Below are 14,348 nucleotides of genomic sequence, written 5' to 3'. Positions count from 1 at the left end.
ATCCATTCTACCATCTCTATTACCTATAGATGACGTGCTGCCAACAGGATGACGCCAATTTTACCGAAATCATTAACGCCCCTTCTTGGAGAGTTGGCCTTTTATTTATTTATTTTTTTTTTTTATATTTCTCCCTCATCGGGCAAGAGCCATAAGTTTATTTTTTCCATCCATGGGTCCCTTACTTCTGCCACTCTGAGCTGTAGAATAGTGATAAGCGGTATATGACTGCAGGGCGAAATGATAAGCCTATAACCGTGGAGACACAAAAGGTCTGCATAGGAGCTGCATACACAACACGATGTGATATGATGCTGGCCTGAAGCTGGCCAACATGTGAGGAACATCTAAAGTAGGACATCGCTGGGGTCATTCATATTAAGAGGGTGCTCTATGCTGAACACTTGTGTCAAGGACTTGTGTTATGCCGTGAAAAATTGGATTCAGACAGAACCCCCCATCTGTAGATCAGTAAGGGCGGTGAACACCTAAAAACAAAAAATCTAAAGACATGAAAAAAAAAAAAAAGGTCAAACCAAGTCCAATAACTGAATGACTCAATTGGGTGTTCCGTCAACTGTGCCTTATTTGCATTTACTGTGGATTATAGCCTGCAAAATAGTCAAGAGCTGCAATCACAATTCTGTTTCTTACAGAAGCAAGTCAACAAACTCAACTATCGACATCTGATCAATTAAAAGTAAAGGAGGGATTAACTTTTTCTTACTTGCAATAAAAGCACTGGAGATGTGACCCTTAGAAGCACTAGCCTCACCAAAATGAATATCGCCTGAAAAAGCTATGTGCATATACTGAAAAAGCGCAAGGGATGCAAGAAAGTGCTGCACTAAACATGAACTTACAGAGTCACTCTTTCACACAGATTCATTTCACACAAAAGCTGTAAATCATCATTTAAAGGCCTTCTGATGAAAAGTAAAGGTTTGGACATGCTCTCCTTCCGACACTCCGACGGACACGCTCGCAGTCCGACGCTCCGGCGGACACGCTCGCAGTCCGACGCTCCGGCGGACACGCTCGCAGTCCTACACTCCGGCGGACACGCTCGCAGTCCTACACTCCGGTGGACACGCTCGCACTCCGACGGACACGCTCACAGTCCTACACTCCAGTGGACACGCTCGCAGTCCCAACACTCTGGTGGACACGCTCGCAGTCCCGACACTCCGGTGGACACGCTCGCAGTCCCGACACTCCGGTGGACACGCTCGCAGTCCCGACACTCCGGTGGACACGCTCGCAGTCCCGACACTCCGGTGGACACGCTCGCAGTCCCGACACTCCGGTGGACACGCTCGCAGTCCCGACACTCCGGTGGACACGCTCGCAGTCCCGACACTCCGGTGGACACGCTCGCAGTCCCGACACTCCGGTAGACACGCTCGCAGTCCGACACTCCGGTAGACACGCTCGCAGTCCGATGCTCCGGTGGACATGCTCGCAGTCCCGACACTCCGGTAGACACACTCGCAGTCCGACACTCCGGTAGACACGCTCGCAGTCCGACGCGCCAATGGACACACTCGCAGTCCTACACTCCGGTGGACACGCTCACAGTCCCGACGCTCCGGTGGACACACTAGCAGTCCAACGCTCTGGTGGCCACACTCGCAGTCCTACACTCCGGTGAACACAATGCCGGTCTATCGGAGATGAATGCGATATGGAGTTCCGGATGATCTATGCAAAGTGAGCTGCTTAGAAAGTCTGCAGCCATCGCGGCCATTCTGCGGACAGTCAAACTGTGCTGCACCACGAAGGAACGGCGGTGGCCGCTTGTGAAAGCAAAATGCCAGGTATGCGTTTTATACTTTGGAAACAAGTGATTACATTTTTACTTTAAGCCCGAGTCTCACCTTAAAGGAGTTGTCCAAGCATAGTTATTTGATGAACCACCTAAATGATAGGTCATCGATATCAGATTGGTGGTGGTCGGACACCAGGAGCCCCCATTGATGAGCTGTTTTTAATTAGTTACGATGGCTATTTACATCCTGCTGATTCCTGATGGAACCTACTGATCTGATAGTGATGCCCAATCTAAAACCTATGCCCACACAACTCCTTTAAGAGGAGGCTTTGGTTTTATTTAAGGGTTATCCCACCACAAACGATTATCATCTACCCGAAACATAGATAATAAATGTACGATTGTGGAAGACGCCATTGCTGTGTCCCCAACTATTCAAAGTGCCATGACACCGATGTGTATGGAGTGGTGGTGTGCATGCGCGACTTGTCACACACGTGCACTGCAGCTCCCATAGATGTGAATGGAGCCGCGTTCAATTGACTCCTTCCCAAACCTTTTTTTGCATTTTCATGAGAGATGGGGTCATAGAAAATCAGATCTACGAACAGGGCAGCAGGGCATCCTACAGCACATGTATGTATCGTGCGCTGACATGTCCTCGCAGGGAAACAATCCAGAAGACAGATCACAGGCCGGGGACTGAGAAGACACAGCGCCGAGGATTTTAGCACTTGGAATACGACCATGTGTATCTGACGGTGGATTTTTCCATAAACATCTGAAAGGAACATTTGTGCTTGTTGACACTAATCTGCGGACATGGATATTATCCGTTCCTCGAGAGATCAGCTGAGCAGGCACAAAAGCAGACAGCGAGCAGGACGCTCGATCTGTACGAGGACGGCGAGAGACCTGTCAACTAGCGCAAGCGAGCACGGTGACACAAGCCGAAGAGCGAGACGGACAGTCATCGGGGGCTGGGGCTCAGCGTGAACTCTACTGAGAGTTATGCAACCCTGGGCACAATGCCCGTCATCCCTCCGCCGTGCCAGGGCGATCGTAGGACTGCTGCCAAACATTGCGCCAACCAGTAAATAAAGACCAGACACGTTGTAGCCAGCAGAAAATTACCTATGGTTTAAATCAGATTTAAAATTGATTTAAAAAAAATCTTTTTCAATTTTTTTTTTTTCAAATCACAATCTGTATTAAAAAATAAAATTAGCAATCTTGCAATTTCCCACTGGGGCTATTTCAGACTCTCACTTCCTATTCTTTCCCAAAGAGTTTTCAGCAGGCTCCTTATCATCAGAGGCAGGAAGACAATGACACCTCTATACACAGCTGATAACACAGAATCCCCCAATCATAATAGGTGATGTCACAGCGGACCTGCTCCCCCTACCTTCACAATCATCTTTGCACATGCGATTTAAAGTGGTTGTCCGGCCTCAGGCTACAAGTCTGCAGTCACTCTATGTGACTGCAGACTTGTGGATCCTCACATGGGGCATACTGCACACTGTGAAGATTCCCACTGCCATAGCTGTGAGCGGTGGATGCGTGACTGCAAGTATGTGATTTGCATACAAGGGGTTACATGCAGACTAGACGTGTGTGATTAATGCAAGTGTACTGAACGAGGCTGGCTACAGTCTAGTCGGGATGTGGCCGGAGTACACATACTTCTGGCCAAAATCCGACCGGACATGTCCAGCCTTGTTCGTGCACGTTTAGTTGGCATGTGACCCCATATATGCACACTGTGTACCAGCGTCACTCACCTGCCGCTGGCGGCACCGGAGAATCCTCACATAATGCAGTGCGCGCTGTAAGGATTCCCAAGTCTGCAGTCACAGAGAGTGACTGCAGACCTGTAGCCCTTCAAATGATTCAATACAAACAGAAGATTTGGAGTCCGTGTATTGCTGCTAATGTACATGTATTATTTCCAGGAAAAAGGAAGTCAAGAGTCTAAAATCGCCATAAACAACATATTTTCTGATGATAAAAATACGTCTTTAAAGGGATTGTATCTAATTTACACCACACAAAAAAAAGATAAATCTCTATATGTCGGGTATCTTCTTATTTGTACTAACCTAGAATCATGGTTTCAGGTCATTTTACCTGTGCAATAAACATGGTAAAATGCACCATCCAAAAAAACTATAACTATATATATATATATATATATATATAATAATAATTATTTTATTTTTATTTTTTTCACCACTTCATCTCACTTACCCGGCTTTCCCTCCTCCTCTTTTCATAGAATTTTATGAGCACCAAGTGCAATGTTTCATCTCAGTAATGGAAACATTGGTCTTCACTAAATACAGATTCTAACCCTGAATTGAGAAATTATGAAACAGATTGCTCTGTGAAGATATATTATAAACCGTATTACTTTCACGTGATCTATGGATTTAATAAATAAAAATTAAGACAATTGTTGCACAAGTGACTCCCTTTAAAGGGAACCTGTCACCCTGTTTTTGCGATATGAGATAAAAATATCGTTCAATATGGCCTGAGCTCTGCTTTACAATAGTGCCTTTATTATCTCCCGATTCCCTACCTTTGCAGAGAAAATACCGTACTAATCTCGCCGTTTTCTGCTGTCAATCACCCCGGTCTGTCCGATGGGTGGGGCTTAATCGCAGATTCTCCCCACCTCCGGCTTTCACTATGAATTTTCGTCCCGGCGTTGTATTTAGTGCCTGCGCATTAAAGTGTCATCTCGCGCCTGCGCAGTATGTATTGCTCAACTGTGGGCAAAGCATACAACACATCATTGCGCATGCGCCGGTTTTTCACTGTAACCTCTGTTACCCGGAAGTCTTGATATGCAAATTTGCATACTGAGACTTCCGGGGCATAGAGGTTACAGTAAAGAAAAACTGCGCATGCGCAATGATGTGTTGTATGCTTTGCCCACAGTTGGGCAATACATACTGCGCATGCGCTAGTGGCAAATGCACTGCGCAAACGCAAAAAATGAGCGTGATCTGTGCTATTCACAGATCGAGTTACATCTGACACGCCGAGGAGCGGGGGGAGAGACAGCGATTAGGTCACGCCCATCGGACCAGACCGGGGTGATTGACAGCAGAAAACAACGAGATTACTACGGTACTTTTTCTGCAAAGATGGGGAATCAGAGGATAATAAAGGCACTCTTAAAGCAGAGCTCAGGCCCTATTGAATGATATTTTTATCTCATATCGCAAAAACGGGGTGACAGGTTCCCTTCTTATCTATAGAAAAGTGGAAATGTTCCATGAAGACACCGACTTGAAAGAAACAAGGCTTCAGTACTGCTGCTTTCATAATCCTGTATGGTGACCATAATAATAATAATTACTGTATGTTGTGTTTCTAAATATGACTGGTTATACTGGCTTAAAGGGAATATGTCAGGTTTTTGCCATGTAATCTGAAAGCAGCATGATGTAGGGACAGAGACACTGATTCTGGTGATGTGTCACTTAATTTACTGGGTTCAGCAGTTTGTGATAGAATCACAGTTTTCTCTGCTGCAGATCTAGCAGAGTGCTGAATTCTGAGCCTTGTATAACTCCGCCCACACCACTGATTGGCAGCCAATTAGTGGTGGGGGTGTGGTTGGACCAGGAGGCACGAGAAACCTAGTCCTGTAGTGATAATCTTCTAATAAAACACTGATTTTAGTGAAACAGCCTAGTAAGTGACACATCGCTGGAATCAGGATCTCTGACCACATAGTAACATAGTAACATAGTAACATAGTTAGTAAGGCCGAAAAAAGACATTTGTCCATCCAGTTCAGCCTATATTCCATCATAATAAATCCCCAGATCTACGTCCTTCTACAGAACCTAATAATTGTATGATACAATATTGTTCTGCTCCAGGAAGACATCCAGGCCTCTCTTGAACCACTCGACTGAGTTCGCCATCACCACCTCCTCAGGCAAGCAATTCCAGATTCTCACTGCCCTAACAGTAAAGAATCCTCTTCTATGTTGGTGGAAAAACCTTCTCTCCTCCAGACGCAAAGAATGCCCCCTTGTGCCCGTCACCTTCCTTGGTATAAACAGATCCTCAGCGAGATATTTGTATTGTCCCCTTATATACTTATACATGGTTATTAGATCGCCCCTCAGTCGTCTTTTTTCTAGACTAAATAATCCTAATTTCGCTAATCTATCTGGGTATTGTAGTTCTCCCATCCCCTTTATTAATTTTGTTGCCCTCCTTTGTACTCTCTCTAGTTCCATTATATCCTTCCTGAGCACCGGTGCCCAAAACTGGACACAGTACTCCATGTGCGGTCTAACTAGGGATTTGTACAGAGGCAGTATAATGCTCTCATCATGTGTATCCAGACCTCTTTTAATGCACCCCATGATCCTGTTTGCCTTGGCAGCTGCTGCCTGGCACTGGCTGCTCCAGGTAAGTTTATCATTAACTAGGATCCCCAAGTCCTTCTCCCTGTCAGATTTACCCAGTGGTTTCACATCATGCAAGAAACCTAGTTTTATAAATGGCGTCATTATAGATAGTAAGTTATCACATTGATACCCTTGTACCACTGTTGCATTTTGTATGTTTATAAAAGCTCTTATTAATGGGTTACTAAGTACGATCCGGCTTCCCGGAACACTCTATCTTGCGCCTAAGTCTACATGCTTTGTCCATCCTTGACCTATGTCCTCCACCAAAAATAGACAGGATGAAATGTGAGGATCCCAAAATAACCACTTCCAAGTTAGTGTAACCTTCTTCTTGGGCTATATTCAGCCAAAAAAATAAATAGAACTTTAATAAGAAAACAAACCAAGTTCTAACTAGAGAGAAAGGCCCGATAAATGAAAGCGGAGGACTTCACGAGCTTCACCGGCCTTCTGAGAGCTGGCAGATGCCAGGAGAGCCTGAAGATCTAGGGCCAAATAGTAAGATCTTGCTCTTCGGCAGGGTTTGAGGAAAGGTACACGTTAATAAAGTTTAGTGTAATATATTACGGTATCGTTTTGCTTAAATCCTGGAAGATTGTGATCTGAGATCAGCCTTTTTCTTTTTTTGGGTCTGTTTTGGCCGCACGCTTTCACTCTGTTCTTATACAAATGTACTTGCCAGGAAAGGTCAGCAAAGAGTGAGTTTCTGCAGAAATCGGAATGGTGTCTATTTTCCTGCTGGTGAAATCGCAGTAAACCTTTTTCCAATCAGGACAACCTCTTTGTAGATGTCCTGTGAGGGCAAATGATCATGAATGGAGAGGAGAAATGGTCTCTCGAGAAAACCCTTGTATGGCCTCTGACGTTCTCCATCCCGATGCTCCTTCTCCTGCTTACACCAAAGACCCAGACCCATTATATCTCATTCTCTAAGTTGTACTTGGGGTATGCTCTTTAAACAATTTTGAAAAATATTTAAAAAGAGGTGGGGGTCATCCCTAAAAGCACTAACCAAGATGCGGTTGGATGATTCAGCCGCCAAAATCTGGCTGAAGAGCCTCGTTCTAGAAAATGAGTGGTGGACCCAAGGGTTGGTTCCCCAGCAATCAGGAAGTTATCCCACATCTTGTTGATTGGCAATAATTCATCATCTTGGTACAAACTCTTTAAACAGACACCTTTGTTAACTTGAGACACATGTTCAGCTCTGAGTCATGGTCGTGAGCAACATTCGGGCCCTACCCCCCAAATTAGTGACACCAAGAACACTCATTACTGGTGTAATAACAGTCAAAGCTTCAGAACAGAAAGCAGACCGTCTTGGTCATGGGGATACCACAACAGAGCGGAGCCAGAAGACCGCGATGTCTGGTTTAATAAACTTTAGCACTGGTTAGAAGTACTTCACCTTCGAATTAAGCAGTACAAGGGTTAATATGTTTAGTTGAAGCTCCAGGAGCTTTCCTACTTGGTTTGTCTTAGCTGTTCAGTGTTGGCCACTCCCCTCTGCTACATATGCTCTCCTCTGGCACTTAGGGATTGCCAGTGATAGTTCTTACTGCCTGGTTCTGGAGTTGGATCTGTTGTTGTTTTGTCTGTGCACACAACCTCATCCTCTCCTATTTGGTTTCTCTTTCCTTGAACTCCCCTATGTCCTTCTCTGTTTGGGGAGCGTATTCATTTATCCCAGTCTGTCTTTCTTTGTCTGGTTAGTGTGTTCCTATACATTTCAGCTTTCCACTGCTCTGGGTAGGTGAGGGGACAGATCAGGATACATATAGGAGCATAGCAAGGCACGAGAACCCAGTGTCTCCACCTTCAGGAGTAATCCGGAGGACAGGGATAAACTAGAGCACCACTAGTTCTTGGGACCTGGTAAGCTCCCAAAGTCCCAGCACCTGTGTGATAAAGACTTTTCGACCCTCTCTTATAGGCAGTATACTTTTACATCTAGGGGTTCCTACTTTACCTCCATTCGGTATTCTCACATCAAGCACACTCACCACACTGTCCCAATCAAAATTCACCATCTGGAGAGCTATGTATCATAACAAACACTTCCAGATCTCATCCACACTGACTGCTGTGAGATGAGATCTGGAAGTGTTTGTAATGATACATTATTCAGCTCTGCTGTATGTCTACACAATAGTTGCAGAGATAAATTAGAGGGCGTGTTCTTTTCTCTCCTACATGACACTTTCTGCTTATGATTGGTTAACCTCATGCAGGGGAAGAAGAACACGCCCCCAGATACAAATCTCTAGTAATGCCAAGTTGAACATAAATTATAACCTAAACTTTACAAGCTAATTTCTCTGCAACGGAGAGGAATAATAATAAAAAAAAATCATTTTACTTAGCTATGCAGCCACTACTTCATGCTGTGGCCAGTTCAACATGCTCAAACTAGTAAAAAGTCCTATTTAAGGAAGAACAAGGTTGAATTGCAGAAGTGAAGACTTAACCATTTATAACTAAACTGTTTACAAAAAAAAGAATAACCCATAAACCTTATAATGTAACCCATTGAAATAAAGACATTGATACTGCGCAGCAGTCAGCCATGGCGCTCTGTTTCCAATCATAGCCAGGATTATTGCTTCATGTTTTGTTACAAGATACAATGTGTTGTAATCACCATGTAAAAAATACAGGAGCTGGCAACATGAAGTAAATACAACGCAGGAGGTAAATTGCACTCAAAGTTAAAAAAAAAAATAGTTTATATGGGAATATGAAGCAGCGGACATGGACGGGAATTAGAATTTGCCGAAAAAATGAAACAGGCTGTTCACTTGACTATAAACTAACCAGACCAGAAGATCACAGCTTCAAGTCTCCTAAGGAGACTATTAAAGCCAGTAAAAAGTGTAAAAAAAAGTTTTTCAAAATATTTAAAAAATATAAACTTTCAAAATCACCCCCCCTTTTTGTCTCATTCAAAATTAAATTAAAAAAAATAAAAAAAATCACATTTGGCATTGCCATGTTCAGAAACGCCCAATCTATCAAAATCTAAAAAGAATTAATTGGCAACGAGAGAAAAAAAATGTAAAAACGTCAGATTTTTTGGTCGCATAAACAATGTAATAAAAGGTGATCAAAAGATCATATCTATCCCAAAATGGTATCAATAACAACGTCTGATCGGCGCGTAAAAAATAAGCCCTCACCCAGCCCCAGATCCCAAAAATTGGAGACAATAAGGGTTTCAGAAAATTTATTTTTATACACCGTATGTATATGTATATATCATATTAGCAGGTCAGTTTAGGTTTAGTGAACCTATGCTCATTTCTGCCAATCACACACACACACGAGGGAGCAGTAGGGCTGCCCTCCCATACACACTGGATGGTTGCTTCCTGCCTTACCCAGCACAAGCTAGTCACTCATGATGGTCCACTGCTACAGGAGAGGGTCACCAACATTTTCCATTATTTGGAGGGTTCATCCAGCGTATGACTGTTATAAAGAGGTTGTATGGTACTTTTATATTGATGGCCTATCTGTATGATAGGCCATCAATATCTAGATGGGGTGTGACACCAGGCACCCACACAGTGCCGGCATGATGTGTTCAGTTACGTAGCAAAACAGCATAATTCCATCAAATGTTTGGTGGCCACAGCCGGGTAATGCAGATCCAATACACTCTATAGAATTGATGAGCAGGGTGAGAAAACAAGCAGAGGCAGAGAGATTGTGCTGAGGTTATTCAGCGCTTCTAGTTATTTCAAAGCTGGATTCACAGCTGCAGTGCTCAGTACTGCTATACAGTCTCCTCCATGCTGCTTCTGATCATGAAGCCCTCGCTGTACTGTGTGTGGAGAAATTATGGTGGCTCGTATATGCCTACCAGCTCTAAGAAGCTGGCAATTATAGATGGAGCATGCAAAGGAGAAAATTGAAAAGAAAAAAAAAAAAAAAAAAAAAATCAGGCTTTATTCACTAAGCAATGGACAAAAATGGTGTTATTCCTCATGTTCACACGTGACCGCCAATTCTGATATGCTTTAATGGGCAGATAAAAAAAATGTTCAGCATGGGACTTTGCCTGCAATGCTCAAATTAATAAATTAAGTTTTATAATATATTTTTAATTACTCTTTTTCATTTTTCCCCCCTAACATTTCACTGCAGAAGGAAAATCAGCCAACACAAAGCTATTTCTAGGAGGCAGGTTTGCTCTCGGATGTTCCCTTGTCAAGCAGTATATTAGGCGGTATAGTGCTGACAGGTTTATGGAGCAGGATGCCCAGATCCCTATAAAACAGTCACCATGTTCCTACAGAGCAGGAGGAAATGAGGTGTTAGTAAGGGACATGCACCGCAGGCACTGAGTAGGGTGGTCATTCACTCCTAGAAGCCCCCTGAAGAATCTCCACAAGCAGGACAAATAAATGAAAAGCAATTCCATCAACAGCTTTATAAACACGCATGCAGTAAAGCTATAATAGACGGCCCGAAAATCCAAAAGAATCACAAACCGCAGCAAAATAACATAGCAAAAACACAAGAAAAACAAGCTTTTTTTTCTGCAGCCTTCCTGCCAAAAGACCAGGTTTTGCTACAGAAAAAAAAACGCCAAGTGTGAACTTTCCCTTAAAGTCCTGTAGCAGACATGAAACAGGTAAAATCTTTATTATCGTAATGAAGGCAGATAGTCCTATAACTGAGAAAGGAGAGGACATTTGGTGCTTTTCACACACTCCATAGATGCTTCAAAATTAAACATAGTCAGCCTGTTCATTGTGGCTATGTACATGTGTTGTTTCCTGAAACAGGAAGTTAGTGTCCAAAATGACCCCAGTGGTCAGTGTGAAAATTGCAATATTTTTTCATTTATAATGCAATTTTTTATTATTTTAAAAAAAAAAAAAAAAAACTACAAACACCTCAATTAAACAATACTTAATTTCTGATATTAGTTTCGATTTAATGCACGTCAGGAATAAAGTGGTGTGACATGCTGGTAAGAAACGGTGAACAAGGTAGACAATGATACTGAGTTAACAACCGTTCTATCTCCTGCTGAAAAAGTGGCCACACAAAGTGCTTTTTTACAGTTTTCTTTGGCATTTTTTTTTTACTCCTTCCTTACACGCTACATACAAAAGGCAAACATTCTCCATTTTGACTGAAAACACAGTCATCTATATCCAGCCTAAAGTGCATTGCATAGTGGACTATATGTGGCCCTCCCGTTGCCCAGTACCATGTACTATTTCTGTTTCCTGCAGGCCCCTAATGTCCATCCGAATATTCTTATCGCCAGGGCTGTGGAGTCGAAGTCCGAGCCCATTTTGGTGGAGTCGGAGTCATGGAAATTGAGGAGTCGGAGTCCATTTTGGTGGAGTCGGTGTCATGGAAATTGAGGAGTTGGAGCCCATTTTGGTGGAGTCGGAGTCGGTGTCATGGAAATTGAGGAGTCGGAGCCCATTTTGGTGGAGTCGGTGTCATGGAAATTGAGGAGGCAGAGCCCATTTTGGTGGGGTCGGTGTCATGGAAATTGAGGAGGCGAAGTTCATTTTGGTGGGGTCGGTGTCATGGAAATTGAGGAGGTGGAGCCCATTTTGGTGGAGTCGGAGTCATGGAAATTGAGGAGGCAGAGCCCATTTTGGTGGAGTCTGAGTCATGGAAATTAAGGAGTCAGAGCCCATTTTGGTGGAGTCGGAGTCATGGAAATTAAGGAGTCAGAGCCCATTTTGGTGGAGTCGGAGTCATGGAAATTAAGGAGTCAGAGCCCATTTTGGTGGGGTCGGTGTCATGGAAATTGAGGAGTTGGAGTTTTGGCTTACCGACTCCACAGTCCTGCTGATTGCATGCCCAGATTTTGGAAAGAACACATACTAGGTAGGTGATTTGGATGAGGGTATTACACCATATGATTTCACAGTGATGGGGTCGGAGAAACCCTCATGTGGTCTTATTAAATCTATCACCAAACAGGATTTCATTTATTTCAGAGTCACAGAACCCTGGGTCTTGGGTCCAATGATCATAAAAGTCCTAATCCCCGAGCAGCAGGAGACCTTTTCTTCAAACACATTACCATCCTGCCAAAAACCAACCCTTTTTCTTTCTGTGGTCTGGAACCATTTAATCCTGTGGGCTTGGAACTCGAAACCGTTAATTATCTTCCTTGGCAAGTAACCTGGGATAAGGAGAAGTTGTTAGATAGATGAGGTGCTAGAACTGAACTGAGAAACCCATTTGTGCGCTTTGCTTTCTGTTAGCAAGCAGTAAAAGCAGCAGATCACCAGGCGAAGCCGTGGAAAGCCGAGATCACTGACATTAAGGACACTTGCTGCTTAGCGGTAACTATCACGTCAGTCCGAGGTCTCCAGGCATCAGGAATAACAAAATTGTAAAAACCTGTAATGAGGTATACGTGCACAAAAGGCTGATGGAAGACAAGTGGAAAACAGCAATTACATCTATTTAAAGGGCACCTGTCAGCAGATGTTGTATTTTATACACACAGCATTGATCCCTATAATCACTGTTTTATGAGTAAGCAATATTGATACTAGCACGGAAATGGCCTCTGGTCAACAAACCTTCCTACTATGTGTTCAGCCTGACGCCAGGCCGCCACTTACCTTTATGTCTCTACACGGGCAGCTGTTGCCATGAATAATGGATTATGTCTAAAAGGTGAGTTTTTGCAGGATTTTTTTTATATATAAATTCAATGCCTCCTCCGACTCGTCCGGATCCACTGATTCTGGAACAGTTTTTCTTTTTCTTCTATGCCCCTCCGTTCCAAAGTTATGCCCTCCCATAATAGAGATGCAAGTATTCCCATGAACTAACTGGGCATGTGCAGCAGAACTTCTGTGGGCGTTTCTGTGTTCTGATTGGCCAGCATCAGAGGGGAAAAGGCAAACGCCCACAAAGCTCTGCGGTATGTGCAGGGTTGGTTGAAGGGAAAATTTGCCCTATTATTACCAGGAGCGTAACTTTGGAACAAAGGGGCACAGAAGAAAAAGAAAAACTGTTCTAGAATCAGGGGAGCAGCAACAATTGGAGGAGGGCCTCTGTATAAATTAAAAAATACAATGAAAGGTCATCTTTACAGGGAATCTGTGAGCGGGATATCTCCAAACAAATCAATGGACACGTTGGTGGAACGCAATGGAATCCAATATCAATGTGATCCGCCTGGTTTTCCAGTGGTGGATATAGCCAAGTGTTACTGAAGACAACACAGGTTTGGACTTGGGTATCCAGGAGTAGAAAAGAAGATCAACCCCACAGATACATGTGACAGCGTCCAGCTCATTCAAGGAAATAGGAATGGAACATATCGCCCGCACAGACAAGGAAACGTTTTCCATATACCTCAAAAGTCACACTGAACAAAACTAAACTTAATAGTGATCTCCGCTATTAAAAGGGAATAATTCGCCCATCTGAGAGCAGCATTATGTAGGGGTAGATACCCTGATTCCAGCGATGTGTCACTTACTGGGCTGCTTGCTAAATGAGGAGCCCTGCATAACCCCGCCCACACCACGGTGACTGCTTTCTGTATACACTGTGCATAGGCAGAAAGCTGCCAATCTATGGTGGGGTTATACAGAGGTCATGAAAATGTAGGACTGCATGGCAACACTTACTAGTCCTTTTCATTAAATCACTTTTTATCAGCAGACTATCACTAAACTACAGCAAGCAGCGCTGTAAGTGACAAATTCCCTTTAAGAGAAGGCAAACAATGAAAGTATCCACCAAGTAAATAACTTATCAACTAGGAACCATAATTATAAGAAACTAAATTGGGAGGTTTAATCAAGAGTACACAGATTGGGGCAGTACGGTGGCTCAGTGGTTTGCACTGAAGCTTTGCAATGCTGGGGTCCTGGATTCAACATCTGCAAGGAGACTTAATAACTAAGTAGGAGACCAACTTTTTAGTGATCTGCTCATCGATCATTATTAGGGATACCCAAGCCCCTGCACACACGAACAGCATGTTCCTCGCAGCGCAGTGTGCATTACTCTATCACTGTCCGCACCTGTAACTTTGCTCCCAGAAGCTTTCACAATGTTTGTCTAAGCCATAAATGTCTCCGGACACGTAGATCTATCTGTGCTTAAAGTACACACTAAAACAGCACTTG

General features: G+C 43.6%; 1 protein-coding gene across 1 annotated transcript in view; it reads right to left on the bottom strand.

Moving 5' to 3' along the window:
- The window catches only part of ATP6V0D1 (ATPase H+ transporting V0 subunit d1), an 86,913-nt gene that overhangs the window by 30,515 nt on the left and 42,050 nt on the right, over nt 1-14,348 (bottom strand). The window lies entirely within an intron of this gene.

The sequence above is a fragment of the Ranitomeya imitator genome, chromosome 9 (genome assembly GCF_032444005.1).
Source record: "Ranitomeya imitator isolate aRanImi1 chromosome 9, aRanImi1.pri, whole genome shotgun sequence".
NCBI classification, from domain to species: domain Eukaryota; kingdom Metazoa; phylum Chordata; class Amphibia; order Anura; family Dendrobatidae; genus Ranitomeya; species Ranitomeya imitator.
The sequence above is the reverse complement of the archived record's forward strand: the minus strand, read 5'-3'. Positions and strand labels throughout refer to the sequence as shown.